At 42.2% G+C, this 13,631-nt stretch overlaps 1 long non-coding RNA gene across 1 annotated transcript in view; it reads left to right on the top strand.

Annotated features, from left to right (window-relative positions):
• Nucleotides 1-13,347, top strand: part of LOC122793736 — a 196,143-nt gene extending 182,796 nt beyond the window's left edge. Inside the window, exons 2-3 of the long non-coding RNA XR_006363523.1 lie at nt 13,074-13,181; nt 13,278-13,347. This is a non-coding gene — a long non-coding RNA (uncharacterized LOC122793736). The remainder of the gene's footprint in view (nt 1-13,073; nt 13,182-13,277) is intronic.
• The last annotated feature ends 284 nt before the right edge of the window (nt 13,348-13,631 follow it).

Raw genomic sequence — 13,631 nt, 5'->3', positions numbered from 1 at the left:
GTTGGTATATGTCTCATATCTGAAGCTGGGTTGTAGCCAGTGAAATGCATGTTGTACTGAAACCTGACTGTTGCTTCTTCCAGAACACTCTTCTCAGTGTGTAGTTTTACTCACACCTCCTAATGCTAACACTGGATACATGGGAGTATGTACTTTCTTTTCGAATTAGAGAATTAACTGGCATACAACAGTAGTTATTGCAATGTATTCCTATGGCTTTCCTATTTTCCCTTTACATTCACTCATTGTAATGCATGTTATATTTCTTTCAGCACCAAGTTATTGTATATCTGTTGTGGTGTAGTGATACTTCAAGTGGACTGGTGAGTCCAAGGTCCCGAGTTCGAGACTTACAAGGTATTTTATTTTGCTGCTGAGCAGTACAAGGGCCTTGTCATACAGAGTGACTAAGGCACTTTTAAGCAGTTGTAAGCAGGTTTGCGCGGGTTTGCGCGACGCTTAGCGATGTTAAGCTAAGCTTAGCTTAGCTTATTTTATTTTAGCAATACTAAGCCAAGCTTGGCTTAGCTTATCATATCTTAACAATGCTAAGCTAAGCACACACATGCGCACACTGTTGCAAATCCGCTTACTACTGTTTACAAGTGCTCACTCCCGCTAACCCCTGCGCTCATTTCTTTGACAGAAAAGTAAATGGGGAGATAGGAATGTGGAGATAAAGGCTGCACAAAGAGGGGAAGACAGCAGGGGAAACCAGCTAGGGATGTACAGGATGGGTGTAGAGAGGGTCCATAGCTGCCCATTTCTTTACCAGCAACAGCTGTGCATATGCAATACATTAGGAGGGATATTTGAAACCTTCCATCCCTGAGAGAGGGGTGAGGACAACTATGTGTGTTGTACTACCATTTATGAATCTCAGGCACATGCACTGTTACTGAACTGCTACACTGTCATTAGTACGTTACTCACTTCTGAACAGTTTGTGGTTTGTTTGTGTTGACATTAGCACAGTCTGCTCAGGACAACTGGACATATTTCACTACTGTGTATGCCTACCTACACCCTTGGTTGTGCCTAACTACACGGGTATATAGTACCTTTGGGTAGGGGTGCAGAAGTGCAGAGTGCATTATTTATTATCGTGTGATGTTTATCTTACTGAACATGCAGAGTTGCTGTGTACCTGTAAGTCTATAAAGGCTAGTAGTCTGTCTGAGTAGCTCCCACCTGTGGACATATCCAGATGGTAGACAGAGGTCAGCCTAGTATTCTTTGACTGTGCACCACAGCAGTCTTTTCAGCACCTGAACAATGGCATTGTTACAGGTGGTTGCTAGCAGTACATGACTACATTCTTTGATATTTCTGTGTTGTACGTCTACACAAGGGCATGCTTGTGGGATTCATTCTACAGCTATTTGCAGAGTGTGTAACAGCAGACAAGCTGATATGCCTATGTGTTTCTGACTCTTCCAAGCCTCAGATACTCTCACGTATATATTAGAACAGCCTCAGGGAAAGGTACATATAACTGGGATACACCTGTGATATATTTCAGACATTTTGCAGTTCAGACTTTGGGGGATTCAGAGCATATGTATTACTACACCTTTTCTGATGTGCAAGCAGTGTCTACTCTCACTTATTGACATTTGTCATTAAGTGAGATTCCCCACCTTTCTGCCTACTGTTAGTACATTTCACAAGGAGTCAGAGGGGCACAGCTAACATTTGTTTACAAATCAGGGTCATCACTGTAGAGCAGTCACTGTTGGGAGGTCTGGCCAGTGACCTATGCAAATATGCCAGTGTTTATCCAGCTCTGATACTGTGTGGGGTTTGTAAGGTGCTACTGTAACATTATTCCCTACTGGCATGGTTGATTCTCTTTTCAAAGTCATGTCATGCAATTCCACAACACCTGCTGGTTAAGGCCCACAGAACAAAATTTGTGTTATGCCATTCCTGTTTTCCCTTTACATTCACTCATGGTAATGCATGATATATTGCTTTCAGCACTAAGTTATTGTATATCTGCCATGGTGTAATGGTACTTCATGCAGACTGGTGAGTCCAAGGTCCCGGGTTCGAGACTGACAAGGGTATTTTATTTTGCTGCTCAGCAGTACAAGGGCCTTGTCTTAAAGAGTGACTAAGGCACTTTTAAGCAGTTGTAAGTGGGTTTGCGTGGGTTTGTGCGATGCTTAGCAATGCTTAACTAAGCGCACACAAGCTCACACTCACGCACCCCTGCTAACTACTGCTTAAAAATGCTTACTCTCGCTAACCCCACGCTAATTTATTTTAAAGAAAAGAAAATGGGGAGATAGGAAAGTGGTGAAAAAGTGGGCACAAAGAGGGAAAGACAGTAGGGAAACCAGCTCGGGATGTGCAGGATGGGTGTAGGGAAGGTCCATAGCTGCCCATTTCTTTACCAGCAACAGCTGTGCATATGTTTGAAATTTGGTGTGAAATTTGAAACCTTCCACCCCTGAGAGAGGGGTGAGGACAACAAAATATGTTGTACTGCCAATTAGAATTATCAGTTTACATGTCCAGCGGATATGTGTGCGAATTGGGCAGCTATGTATGGGGCGTAATTATTTTGTGGGAACAGATTGCCCTTTTTTTTAATTTTTTTTCATGTGAGAGTGGAATGTGAGGTAGAGGAAGTATATTTGGGGAGGTAGGTTAGGGAGGTAAACAGACAAGACAAACAAGACGCATACAGGGGCAGAGTTTGACACATGGGGTGGGTGAACACAATTGATGGGGAAGGATGTTTGGAAATCACAAGCCCATGAGCCCACAGATGGTAACAGTGGAACTGAGATCCCCACCCATGGGCAGTCACCACTGTACCTTCACAGCCCCGAGGGTGGCTGTGCTTAGGGCTGTGTAGGATGGGCAGGCTTAACTGAGAGACGCGTCACTCTTGCCTCGAGCTGGCGTTGGGGATCAGCGACTGAACACTGGATCTCCCTACACACCACAGCTCGGACCCTAGCAAGGGTGACAGGTGGCCCTTCTCCGCCCACGCTTGCATGGGGGGACGAGCCCCATCCCCTGCAGTGCTTCCACCCGAAGGTGGCACAGGACCAACAGAGGAGGGGAGCCCGGGCTAGGCACCAGAGCCGCTGGTGCCAGGTGCACTCGCCAACTGTGGAGGGACAGGTGGGTCCGTTGGGACCGGCCTTCCCATACGTTCTGTGATTAGGTATGTTTAATTACAACATAAACAACAGCATTCCAGATTAGTTGTAACAGCATGCAGTAATATTCCCATTAACCCAACACACCAAGGTTCCAACAGTTGAACAGCAAGCATAACACATGCATATATTGAACGACAGTGGATATTCCAACAGCATGCAGGGATGTTTAGTAGCAACAGGCCATCATGAACGTGGTGTTTGAACAGGGCACATGCATCAACATCAATGCAAATATTTATAAAACAATAGGACATATGTTCCAACAAATATTTAAGGTTACACATACCTATTGAGGTGTGGAATTGCATGGTTTATGCACATATGGTAGGGTGTAGAAAAAACCTCAGTTAACATCTTATAATGACCTTTTAGTCTACACTACATTCCCAGTGACTGCAAGTGTATATCCCTTACCTGTATTATTACACTTGCCACCATACATTAGGTTGTGTCATGGGTTTGGCTAGTTCAATATATGCCTGACCTATATCTGACATACTAACTGTCCAGGATGCAGATGTTACTGCTACATATTTCTCGTTTGCATTTATATTTCTTTATCTACATATCTGGGATGTTTTCACATGACATTTTCACTTCAATTTGTACAGAACCCTGCATTTCTTGACACACACTCACATTTATGGTGAATAATTACATGCTACATGTGTGCCAGGTTTACTTATTCATGCCAGCCAGTAACTGACTATTTTGGACTGTATATATGTTTCACAGCTACTAGCACTTCCATCACCCACTTTATATGGGACTGCATAACTCTGGGCTGCCTGCACATTTTCAAACAGTACTGTTTGTATAATGCAAGGGTACAACAATCATTTCAGACTCTGTAACACAGACACACTCTGGGTTTTAGACCTTTATTAATGACATTGCACACTTTTCCACAGGCTCACTCCTTTATTTGTTTTAACGGTGTTTATGGCAGACATGTTCAAGACATATTATACCTTTATTAATAGGTTAGAACAATCTTTTTACAGGCTCACTCACTTATGTTATATGACTGTGCCTGCAGAGATATTATTCCAGACATATGTTACCTTTCTTAATGGGTTACTACACTCTTTTTCTGTCTCTCTGAAATTTTTATCTGACAGTACATGCAGAGGACTTATTCAGGCAATTCTGTGGCTGTTTTATTGGACTACAACACTTTCTTTCATGCTCCCTCCCATATTTTATATAACAATACATGCAGAATAATCACTAACCTGCCTGGTGGTGCAGCCTTAGCAGCCTATCAGCATAGGCTTGCTGATTCGTAGCACGGTCACCTGCAGCTGTTAAGTAAATGAAGGGATATTGAGACATACCTATCTGTTATACATACTCCATTATCAATTCTTACATACTGCATTCCATGGCTACATACTCAGTTGTGAGGCATTCTGCATCCCACGGGCCTCCTGTATCCACTGGTTCAGGTGGTCCTGCTTTCGTCTCTTCAGGTCTGCATGGTGGTGACGGACCTGCTCACCAGTCCGAGGAACGCTGGCACTGGTGAGGTCACGAGCTAACCGGTTCCAAGCCTCTGCCTTGTACTCCATCCCTTGGAACTGGCCCTGCAGGAGTCTTGTCTCGTGATGGTGGACAAGGAGCCAAACCATGTATTTGGATTCCTCGATGCCCCAATGTTGTGCTCGGAAGTGTGAACCCTCTCCTGCACCTCCCATTCTGACTGCAAATGTGAGCTACAATCAGTTATGGCGAGTATTCCCACCTATGGGGCTTAAATATGCCGCATTTCCCGCACTTTTTGTGATTGGCCGTTTTGTAAAATTCTCGACTGACTGCATACCTGCTTAGTAATGGTTAAACTACCATTTGTAAGTTTATGAATGTTAATAGTGGCTGCTTCCCCTATGTTGTCATGGCTTAGTGGTTCTGTACTTTGATTATGATGCACAAGGTCCTGGGTTCGAACCTTGTCATTCTTTTATTTTAATACTGTCTAGATAGGCTAGGAGGTGTGGCTGCGTTTAAGCAACTTAGCTCTATGTTGCTCCATGGTGCCCTATGGTGCCCTGATTGGCGCGGCGTGCACGTCCGCACAAACACATTGCGCTGGGTAAAGCGCTTTTAAACTTTGGGCAACTCTATTGCACTGGGTAAAGCGCTATTAAACTATGGGCAACTCTGTTTAGCTGGGTAAAGCACTATTAAACTATGGGCACCTCTGTTTAGCTGGGTAAAGCGCTATTAAACTATGGGCACCTGTGGTTAGCTGTGTAAAGCATTGCTTAACAGCAGGCTATTATATATCTGGGTCCTTTAAAAATATTTAGTTTGTTCACTGATACATTGGCCATGTCACTGCTTTTAATAACATTTTAATCATATATGTCTGGTATTATTTCAAATACTGATTTACAACATAAATAAGAAGAGGAGTGGTGGGACTCAAACCATGCATGCCTTCTCTTTGTGCATACGCTCTACCATTACGCTATTGCAATTTGGTGTGATTTGCATAAACATTCTTTCTTATGCTCTTCCATGTCAGAATTGCTAACTCTAGTTAAGCAATGGGCACACCTGCGCGCACACACACACGCACAAATATGGGCAGCTATATCGTGGATTTAAAAAAATATATATAATTATTTACTTTATATAAGTGTGATGGGAGTTTACAGTGTCAGGGAGTGTGGTGTTGGGTGCAAGTACATTTGAGCGAACTCGCTCTTGTGTGTTGACATTATGCTTTTTAAAACCTTGCAGGGGCGTGCACATTTAGACTGCTCAGCAGTCGGACACGCCCCCCCCTGCTTTCCTACTCAGTCCGTGTAAGAGTTACGGTTGAGTCAGCGTGCCCTCATGAATATTCATGGCACGCTGACATCAAACCGTTCAACTGCAGCCTCCGAGTAAGACTTATTAAGTCTTACACAGAGGATTAGTGAATCCGGGCGTTAGAGTTTGTAGAAGTCATGCACACCACAGGCTGTATAAATGGATTTGACATGGACTTAATGGTGGCCTCTTCCCTCACTTGCTCCCATTCTGAAACCAGACCTACACATAGGAGAGTTCTGAAGGTTGATGCAGGTTGTGTGGGGACTGGGGATGGTATGGCCATTACTACTTTAGTTTTCATCATAATCAAACCTTAGTGATCTGCATAGGAGGTCATTATAGCTTGTTTTGGGGGATGGGGATGGGGGACAGTGTTGTCATTGTTTCTTGTACTCTGCTGACAGACCTCGTAGTTGTACAATGAAGGTTACTTTAGCTTGCGTAGTGGCAGTGTACTATTTAGGAATAACAAAGTAGATTACATTACTGTAATCATTATTTTTTCATTTTACTCACAACCGCACATCAGGCTTCTTTGCAGGTGGCTAACTTCGGGTATCACAATCACTTGAAATAAATGACTGTGGTCATCTGAACCTCTGCTTTCATCCCAATCTTACATCGGAGGGATGCACAAGCAGAAACTATCTATTTTTTTTTTTGGGGGGGGGGGCAGGCAGGTAGTACTACCAGAGAGAATTCATGTATCCTCACAGTAATTGTCTAGTTTACATTGAGTTACTATTTTGTCAGGTTAGAGCATTAAGTCTTTGGTACAATCTATGTCTTCCTTGAACTCCTGATGTGTTTTTTTTCATGCTACTATTGGATTAAAAGTTTGGGAAAATGCTCCAAAATGCATCTATAACCCTTTTGTTTCTGTAGGCCTCTGTTTAATTGAGTTATTTCCTAAATAGTTATTACTGGGGTGTCTTGGTCAGGAAAAGTGTGTTGAAAGGATCCAAGGAAAACAGAAGTTGAACAACACTAAGGTTCCTTAATCATAATTTCTGTCTAAGCTGTCATTGAATGGAAAGGTTATGTACAGTAAACTCTCAGTTAACAGGCACCCATATGGATTGGTAGATGCTGGATAACTGTTGTTTGTGGTTGCTTGAGAGTTAGTATTAAAAATAGGCCTGACTAATACTGTACCCTATACTATTTGTTTGGTTCGACTTGTTCTTAGGTTGGGGAGAGAGGGAATTTATTCCTGTCTCCCTTTATAAAACTCTAAAACTCTGAAAATGCAAGGTATGTCTCTGCGGGGGGGGGGGGGGGGGGGCAAAATGCAGCACATGTGAATTGTAGTGCATTTCTTCGATTTTTTTGTTCTGGCTGCTTGAGAGTTCAAGTTGCTTAAGTTCCATTTAACTGAGAGTTTACTGTAATAACAAGAAACTATAAAATACACTTCAGAGTATATATAAAATCATGGTTTCCTGAAAAAGCTGAGGTGTAAGGCAAAATATCAGAAAAGGAAGAAAACTACAATGTGCACCATGCAGGAAGCTTGGGATGAGGGGTGGGGGAACACAAGGGGCCAATGTAGGATGTGCATGTGCTTTTAGAGAGGGTGAAACAGTACGCAGTGCCTAGGGCACTATTTCACCCAAGTCCATTCCTGTATATACAGTTACTATAATGTATCACTGATACAACTAAATGCCAGTAACTGAATGCCCTCTGTGAGATGGACCAACACAGTGTGGTGCACAGGTCTGTCTTGATGTAAAAGCATTGTAGCTACAGTTTGGTCTGTACAAACTACTCCTAGGAGCATGAACTAAATGTTCCTTAGGAAGGGGTGTCAATGATACTTAGACTGAAGTATTCAGGGGCCCCCACCTTGACACTTGCTGGGGACCCCCAGAATACTAACACCAGCCCTGGTATTACCATATTGACTGCTCACATCACACCTTGTCCAAAACAACTGTTTTCTGTAATACTATATTGAATACATGCATCACACCTCATGTATCTTCATATTCTGTATTACCATATCAATAACGCACATCACACTTCAAGCAAAAATTGTTCTGACTCCCAAGTAAAATCTTATTTTTCCAATCAAATCAAAGCTTTCTTTTATACAAGAATATAATGTTATAACACAGGCTTATAACAGAATTAAAGGATAAACTGTCTGCACAGTTGTTGGTGCTTGAAGCTATAAATCTATCATGTGGTCTAATCAGATGCTTATGTATTTTTGAGTGTAATAACAAATTAGAGTTCTAGCAGATTTCACCTTCACAGTGGCATCAGTGAAATGGGGTTAAAACTAACTAAAAAAATTCCTTCCTTCAATAATCTAAAAAGTGGATGTCTTATGACAACTGAGATGTAGTCAGGTAGTTCCCCAGCCTGAGGTCCATCCTTAAATGCACTAGGTAAAGCAGGGTATAATAGTATGAGAGAAAGAAATTGAAGAGGGTTTGCTGAGAACAAAGCACCTTTAGTGACAAAAAAGCACCTTTATTGACTGCCTGGATGACAGCTTCACAGAGTCTAGAGAGGAATCTTCCCTCATTATGTGATGTGGGATGCTGAATTGGTAAACTGGAGAGCAGATCATCAAAAAGCTAGGTGGTCAGTGACAGTGAGGGGCATATAAGCAGACATAGTGATTAGCATCAGACATATTTGCATCAGGTAGGATCACATTTTTTTCTTTGCATTAAGGCCATGACTTTGGCATCAGTTATATGTAGCTGTGAGACCCTCTTGTAGTATGTTAATGTCATTTGGGGAGTCAGTGACAGCACCCAACTTGCAGTCATCCGCAAACTTGGTCAGCCACAGGCCCTTGGTCTTTGCCTGGACCTCTGAGAAGTAGATGCCAAATAGTAGGGGTCCAGGACAGGTCTGCTGTCGGAGGTGGTGGTGTCTATTTTGACCTTGTGGGTCCTATCTTTGAGCCAGTTGGCCACCCATCTGATGAGATAGGGATTAACACCAAGTTGTGTTAGCTTTTCAATGATGCCCGAGTGGGGGATTGTGTCAAAGGCCTTGGCCAGGTCAAGGTAAGCTGTATGTACTGATTTTCCCTCAACCAGGGCCTTGGTGATGATCTCAAAGAAGTTAACTAAGTTCAGTAGGCAAGATCTGCCCCTTACAAATACGAACTGGGTGGGGTTGAGTGCTTGGAGACTGCCTATATCCTTGTTTGAGATCCATAGTAATAGCTTTACAGATCAGACTTGTCAAGCTAATGGGGCAATAGTTTCCCGGTCAGTAGTGGCACCACCTTTGTGCAAGGGGATGACAATGGTGGTTCTCCACGCTGCTGTAATCAAGCCTGTAATTAGGCTGTGGTTGAATAGGATGCTCAGTGGTGAAGCTAGTTCTTGCTGGAGATGGTGCAGAATACAGCCTGGGATATTATCAGGTCCCAAGGAAGCTGTGTTCTTTACCTTGGATAAGGCCATTACGGGGATGTCGACTGGGCCTTTGGGGGCGATAAGGGGGTGAAGTTTGTGCTGAACCTATCCACTAGTAGATTGGCTAAGTCGGCAGGATCAGTGTAAGTGGTACCATTAAGTACTAATTCGGAACAAACTTGGGATTTGCCATGGAGGTTCCTAACGTAACTGAAGAAGGACTTGTGGTTTCCCTTTGTATTGGAGGTTAGTTTCAATAATTGGCTTTGGAGTTTTCACTAGTGATCTGATTTGCTTGCTGAGGCAGAGGAGGGAGATTTTCTGATTTGGAATTTGTTCCTTTTTACTCTTGAACAACAGTTTCTTCCTTTTGTTGTAAAACCTGTTGATAGAGGATGTCCACCAGACAGATTTGCATCTCCTTGAGGAGCAGGTTTTAGTTCTGTTGGGTATGGCTGAGTCCATGCAGTTGTACAGGTGCTTGTATACTGCACTGGCGTACTGTTCAGCATAGTTATCTGCATCCTCTGAGGGGGTGGTGATGTGAAGCTGCTAATACCCTCCCTTAGGATGGTGCAGTCAGCTTTTGAGAAGTTTTTTAGGCTGGTTACAGCTGGGGAGGGGTTGGGTGGGATAGAAACTTTGAATGAGACAGACTGTTGATCTGATCTCACCAGGGAAGAACATACTATGGGAGTGGTGCAGCAGTCACCCATGTTTGTGAAAACCAAGTCCAGCATGTTGTCTCCCCTTGTAGGGGATGAGACCAGCTCGTCTAGTGTGTTAGAGTTGATAAAGTCAAGGAATCATTGGGTGAGTGCATTAGTGCAGGAATAGTTCACCCAGTCTATGGTGGGGTAGTTGAAGTCACCAAGGATCAGGGTGTTAGGGGGGTAGCTTGATGGAGTCAAGTAGGTCCAGGTAGGAGAAGTGGGTGTCCTGAGACATGGAGGGGGGTCTACAGCTGGCTATAGCTTGGAGAGGTGTCTTGCCAACTGTCAGTTGCACATGGAGTAATTCCAGTGCGTCATGCTGGTAAACCGGTATGGAGGTGTGCCTGTCTTTAATGAAGATAGAGACTCAACCACCCTTAGTCTTTCTGACCTCATTTTGGGGTCGGAAAGTGTGGGATGAGGTATAGCCTGGTAAGGCGAGGTGCTCTCCGCAGCCCTGAACCAAGTTTCCGTGACTGCACAAACATCAGCATCTTCCAATGTGAGGAGAGCCTCCAGTGAGTGCATTTTCAGATTAAGGTTCCTAACATTGAGCAGCATGACCTTCAGTTTGCTTTTTGACAGATCTTTCATGTTGGAAGATTTGTCTTTGGGACGTAGCCTAAAAAAAGGCACAATGGGGGAGGCAAGAGCCTTGGACAAGATCTGAAACCCCAGGGGAGACAGGTGGAGGCAATCTCTGGCAAAGCAATGAGGCCTGTCAATCATATCATCCCAAGCAGACAGATACTGGATTCCCTTGGAAAGACACTAGAAACTAAGCCAATTGTTGAAGTCAATCATTTTTTGTTGGTATTGTGGCATCATTCTTGGTGAAGGTAGGATGCTGCTCATTGATAGGGTCACACCTGTGTGGAGCGTATAGTCATGTCTCTCTTCATGTAGTCCAGGGAGGTATGTCTCAATTCATTCACACCAACATGGACAATGACAGAGTCATATGTTCTGGAGAGACTTAAGTGCATGCGTAATGTGGTGGATTCTAGCGCCTAACAAACAGCTGAACATGACCTTCTACTTGTTGAGCCTGGTGAGGGGGACATCGGTGTGTCTCACTATTGAGTCACCAATGACTAGGCCCCAGATTCCTATGATCCCTAAAATGGGTAAATCAGCTACTGAAAGTGAATGAGTGACTGAAATTGCTTTTAATCTAAATGCATAAAACCCAAAGTTTGGTTTAAACAAAACAGTAGCCCCTTTCCCTGATATGGAGTGACCACAGGACATGTTTATTTTGTAAGAATAGTAGGAGTGCCTAGGTTCCCTATAATCGTTCACGGGTTTTTTTCACCAGTCATTTTTTCCAGAAGTCTGCCAGCAATACCAAAGGTTTGCATGTCATAGTCAGCCACCTTATTTGATAAGGCTGGAGAAAGCATCATGTACTTCCTTACTAAGAACCTCTGCACTTGCATGTGTGGGTTAATTGTTGCATTTTCTGACTGAACCTTAATTTAAGAAATGTTTGAGAGATGAAGACAAAGAAAAATCAACTTGTAACACAGAATGGATTCAGCTTTGCCATTATGCAGGCTTCCCATTGCCTTCAGGTTGTCAAACATTTTCTGACTAATTACCATTGTGGGCCTACGAAACATTATAAGCTTTGCTGCTGATAAAGTGATAATAAGAACAACTATAACTTTCTCTCTGAGTAGTATAAGAATCTTCTTTTTGTGTGATATGTCTCTGGCTAAGATATGGTATGAGTGATAGGTTTCAATAGATTTGTTATGTATGTAAATGTGTTTTTCATTTAAGTTTCATGATCCACTGTTTTATTCTATAACTGACTTAATGCTTTTCATTCAATGAACTGAAATCACCTGTATTTGTATGGATACTGTTTCTTTTTGTATATACTGTTGTGCTGCCTTTTGTTGCTGCCTTTTGACTTTGGTCATGGCAGGAAAGGGTCTTTGGACCATCACTCTTACACAGTTAAACTGAATAAAAGGATGGATAAATAAAAAAGTAAAAAGGACAGACAGACAAACCATTTAGTAAAAATGTTAAATAAAAACCCCAGATAAACTAGAGTTTTCACTGTGTGATAACTTAAGCCTCTTGTAGTGGAGGCCCATGGGATCTATGCAAAAATGTTCAGGATATCAAGCTTTTCAGCTACATGACTTCTGAATGTCCATGACCTTTTTTTTTCCTTTTAAAGTCTTTATAGTTACATTCAGGCCAATATATTTCACATGTAGCATTACAAATGTTGAAGACAATTGGAAGAGCATTAATAAGGCAAAGGTCTGGTTGTGGATAATGTTTTCTATATCAAATTAACAGAAAAAGATTTAACTGGTCAACATTTTCATTATGATTACTGCTCCAGTTAAATACCCCTGTAGTTGTTCCAGTAATGTCTGAAGTTTGACCATGTTGGAGTCAACCAACATCATCAACTGGTAGATAGAAACAACTCTGATCCAAAACAATACCAAAACAGCAAAATCTTCAGAACTCAGGAATCGAAAAACAGGAACCAAAGTCAAATCCAAAAGCAAATTCTTTATTCTCCAGCGCCTCGGTGTAACCACCTTTCAAGAGTATGTAACATTCAGTTGATGTATGTAACATCATCAACTGAACTACTATAGTATGTCCGATAGTAGTCAATCAGGGAAATACAAGCCTGTATTTCACCCGATTGTTTAATTTTTTTCATTTTTGCCTGTACGTATAGAAATGCAGGATAGTAAGAAATTGTAAACTACTGGGACATTCTAGTGAAGTGTCACATTATGGAAGTACTTGCATTTTAAAGTAGCTTTAGTGGCACTTGCCTACAAAATAACTGGGAAGTTAAAGTAAAGCCTGGGATATGTTTGAAGAGCTTAGCCATATTTTCTGCCACAACAGGGTTTATTGTAAATACTGAGGATTCTTTGATTCCTTTTTTATTATAATTTTTTGAGGATGTTCTTTTGTATTTGTCTCTTCAGGCCTATGAACAAATTGAGAAGGCTGGAGGACACAGAACTGCCAGTATTGTGGTGGCCCTGATAGATGGGGAGCTACTAGGTTTGTTGCCGAATTATGCTATACAGGCGGTAAGTGTTAAGTATATTTTGACGCTTTCACATATTGCTCATTAATAAATAAACTATTGCTTGAGTAGCATTGTGTTTTTTTTTATTTTTGAATAGGCTGATCGTGCAAGAGAATTGGGTGCTAGAGTGTACTGTGTTGGAGTTAAGGATTTCAATGAAGACCAGGTGAGTTTTAGTTATAAACAGAAAGATTAATAATTTTTCTACAGTCTGTGGCACATTTGCTTTGAGCAGTACTGTCTGCTTTGCTTTAATCTGTATAATAGAGAGTGTTTACTGGTATGAAATCTGAACTGTATTTTCTGCTTATTACCATTAGGTATGCCAGAAAACTATGTATAGGAGAGAGATTTATATTGTGAGATAAGCAACATTAGCATCTGGCATATCTAGTGGCAGTGCAGTTAGGAAACCCTGCTTTAAAGGTGGGCAGGAGGCAACTGTTATTAC

The sequence above is a fragment of the Protopterus annectens genome, chromosome 2.part0 (genome assembly GCF_019279795.1).
Source record: "Protopterus annectens isolate FY-2018-M chromosome 2.part0, PAN1.0, whole genome shotgun sequence".
Classification (NCBI taxonomy): Eukaryota; Metazoa; Chordata; order Ceratodontiformes; family Protopteridae; genus Protopterus; species Protopterus annectens.
This window is presented reverse-complemented; position numbering and strand designations above follow the sequence as displayed.